Source organism: Rhincodon typus, chromosome 15, assembly GCF_021869965.1.
Source record: "Rhincodon typus isolate 14 chromosome 15, sRhiTyp1.1, whole genome shotgun sequence".
Taxonomy (NCBI): Eukaryota; Metazoa; Chordata; class Chondrichthyes; order Orectolobiformes; family Rhincodontidae; genus Rhincodon; species Rhincodon typus.
The window spans coordinates 4079172-4083388 of NC_063346.1; positions in this window are offsets into that span (position 1 = coordinate 4079172).

Here is a 4217-nt window from a genome sequence, read left to right on the forward strand (position 1 = left end):
CTTGCTTATTGACCTGTAGATTTCCTGAAAATACTTTCAAGAGACTTTTTTTTTTCCTGAATACACACTGCCAGGATATGGACTCCAGAGCCTGAACTCTGCTGGGTTTGAGGCTCGGTGGGTCCTGACCTGGTGCTTTGACATTGGTTGCACAAGTACCGACTCCTTACTTTGTAATCTGCTGTTGTTGATCAGACAAGCTAGTGTTCACTGTCCAGGTCCATGCAGGGTGAATAGGAATTTGAGTTTGATGTTGGTGTTTCTAGCTCAGAGATTAATAGTTGTTGGTGGTATCATTGGGAGCCAATTACTTTGAGTCTGGTAGTGCCAGGAGTAGGTTAAGTTTCTTTTTACCTGGTACCCTCTTATCCTTCAGCATCCACCGATTTAGGACACTGCGCAGACAATGCTCCAAACTTCAATACCCCAATGACTCAGCAAGTGTATTCACTGGGAGCACAGTGATTTGTGTTTATATAAAGCACATTTCATATTCTCAGAGCATCCTGAAGTGATCATTCAGAAACAAGCTCTGTACCTTCCAATGTCAAATGATTAGGGTACCAGAGCTCCTGGGATGGGAAGAGAGAGAGATCCTGATAGAAACAGAAAAGTTGAGTGTATGATGTGTCGGGTCAATTCTTCAAATAAGATTCATGTTGAATACAATAAGTTGAGAGGGAAGGCAATAAAGAAAATAAGACTGGGAAAGAATAGAATGATGGTAAAGGATAAAAGGTACTCGGAAATCATCTACTGGCATTGTAAGTGGTAAATGAGTAGGAGGTGGGCTGGATTGTAATCGGGACAAAGAGGTTGATGTATAGTTAGAAGTCCAAGGCAAGGCAAGAATACTGATGAAATACTTGTATTGATATTTACTGAGGAAGAGGAATATTGACACCATTAACCAAAATGGAGATGGTAGAGATAATGGGTTTTGTGATTATTGATCAGGAGGAGGTACTAGAAAGGTTGACCTGGCTTGTGGTAGATAGGGCGCCTTGTCTGGATGGCTTACATTCCAGATTGCTGAGGTGCAGTTGGTAAACTGGCTTGGCTTTTTATCTTCCAAACTTCACCAGATATGGCGAAGATGCCAGAGGATTGAAGAGTGGCAGATCTTAGCAATTACAGAGCAGTTAGTTTAACATTCAGTATTTGGAAAATTTTACCCACTACTGATCAGGGACAAAAATCAACTGGCACTTGGAGAGATTTGAGCAATTTCAGGAGATTCTGCACAGATTTGTAAATGGCAGATCGTGCTCGATTTGAAGTAACTGAGAAGGTTGATGAAGGGAATGTGGTGGAGGTTGACTATTTGGATTAAGAAATTTGGATGAGGTTCCACTTAAAAGGCTGATTAACAAAACTGAGGCTTATGTAATAAGGAGGTCATTGGCCAATTGGATTAAAATATCGACTTTGGGATGGAAGGTAGCAAGTCCTGGTAGATGGTGGTTTTATGATTGGATAGGAGTATTTCTCATGGGTTAGTGCCAGGACCACTGCTTTTCTTATGAAATTTCAATGACTCTGATCTAGAAATATGGAGTAAAATTTGAACGTTAGTCAATGGCACCAAACTGAGTGTCAAACTGAGGATGATATGAACTGTTGTGGTTGGTTGGCTCGCTGAGCTGGTTCATTGTTCCGCAGCTGTTTCATTATCTTGCTGAAGCCTGGCTTCATCAGAGGCTGCATTGATGATGTTACCCAGCAGGGTCATGAAATGTCTGGAACAATGAACCAGCTCGGCGAGCCAACCAACCACAACATCCACAACCCGAATCATTAACATTTTAGGAGTAGATACGAACAGCCTCCAGTCGCGAAGAGATTGCCAAGGAGAATGGACAGGCACATTGTTGCACCTTTATAAAACTCTACTTTGGTTACAACCAGAGTTTTTAATCTCTAGTTCTGGTCACCACATTTCAGGAAGGATGTAAAGGATTTTTATTGACAAGATTATTTTGGTAAAGCTGGGATTCTACTCCTTGGAGTGAAAGAGATTGAGGGGAGATTTGATGAAGGTATACAAGATAGTGACTGGCTTAGGTAAGGTGGAGAAAGGAAAGTAAATTTTTCCTATTAACTGTAAGTGATTCTCTGACTATTCTTGATTAATTTTCGAATGAGAGCGCTCTTTGAAACAAGGGCATTGGAGAGAAGTCTGATCAATGTGTACAGATTTATGGCAAGTGTAGCCAAGGTAGAGAAATAATGTGTTCCTTTTAGATGAATACAGTAATTACAGCAGACTTCACATTTTGAGGAGAGATGCAGCAAGAGAAATGGGTGTGATTGTGATCTGGAACTTGCTTCCATCACCTTTGAAGGCAGCAGAGACAATCCGTGATCTCCAAAATAAATTGAAACGGCTACTGGACAAGAGCAGGGACATGAGACTGAGTCGATTGCACTGCAGACAGCTGGAATGTCCTTGATGGACTGAATAGCTACCTTCTGTGAAGACTCACTTTACAGGCGTGGCACAATAGACTTTGCAACCTTGGAAGTGAGCCGTGTATAACCATGAGCAGCATGGACCAAACCTTCATTTAAACTGCCAGTGGGTCTGGGGAACACAGTATCACTGGTGAATTTCTCAAAAGAGAGAGAATTGAAAAGCAGAGATATAGTTTGTCTTATATAGTCCATAGTTTGGATCTTGAGTGTATACAGAAGCATTGGGTAGAGATTCAGGAGTGATCTCAGAACTGAGGTGTTATAATTATCAGGTGGGACAGAACAGGCTGGGGTTTTAGAACAATGTAGGATGACCTGTTAGAAGTTTTAAAATCTAGATTTGAAAGGTTAAGGTGTGATCTGATCAACATCATCAAGATCAGGGAAAAACATAGCATAGATCAAGCTACACTATTTCCACTGGTTGGGAATTCGAGAACTAAGGGGCCTTAGACTGAGAATTAGGGCCAAATTGTTTAGGAGTGACATTAGGAAGCACTTCTACACACAAAGGGTGGGACTCTCTTCCAAAATGGCAGTGGATACTGGATCAGTAGGTAATTTTAAATCTGAGACTGGTTTTTGTTAAGCAAAGATATTAAATATGGACCAAAGGCAGGTTTTGTGGAGTTAGATTACAGATCAGCCACAATCTCATTGAATGGTGGAACAGGTTTGAATTTGAGTTCTGCAGTAAGTAACTCCCCTCCTGACTCCTCAAAGCCTGTCCATCATCTACACGGCACAAGTCAGGTGTGTGATGGGACAGTCCCCACTTGCTTCAATAAGTGCAGCCTGAACAACACAAAGAAACTTGACACCATCCAGGACAAAGCCCACTTGATTTGTACCACATCTACAAGTACCCACTCCCTCCACCACTGACACTCAGTAGCAGTGATGTACTACCTACAAGATGCACTGCAGAAATTCACCAAAGATCCTCAGACAGAAAGACAAGGGCAGCAGATATGTGGGAACACCACCCCTGTAGGTTCCCCTCCAAGTCGCTCACCATCCTGACTTGGAAATGTATCGCCGTTCCTTCACTGGTGCTGGGTCAAAATCCTGGAATTCCCTCCCTAAGGGCATTGTGGGTCAACCTGCAGCACATGGACTGCAGCGGTTCAAGAATGCAGCTCCTCAAGGAGGCAACTACGGATGGGCAATAAATATTTGTCCAGCCAGCAACACCCATATCCCACGAGTGAATAAAACGAAACAGCCTGCTCTATTCATATGTTCCTTTATGGGGGCAGTCTGAAACCGGGAGCCATCATTAAAAGGTAATCCCAAATAATCCAATTGCAAATACTTGAACAATGTCTCCATGCAGTGGTTAGAGTGAAACTCTACTGTAGAGGAGTAGTTGAGGTGATGATATAAATGCATCTCAACAGTAGCTAGTTAGGCACATGAGGAAGATAGGGATAGAAAGATAAATTGAACGGGTTAGATAGAGTGATGGCAGGAAGCTCGTAAGTACTGTCACAAGCTTGGACCGAATGGCCTCTTTGTGTACTGCACTCAACATAATCTGATTTATGGAATAGATTTCAGATTGAGGTAGAGACAAAAATCCTGAATAATTCAGGAAACAATTGTGTGCTTAGCTGAAGTGGAAGAAACTAGGGTGCACGATAATCCTTATAGGGAATACTCTTCCATGAACAATATAGATACATATTTGTAAAAATCCAATGACTAAAGCCTGACTGTACAAACCAGTAAGGCTCTTCAGA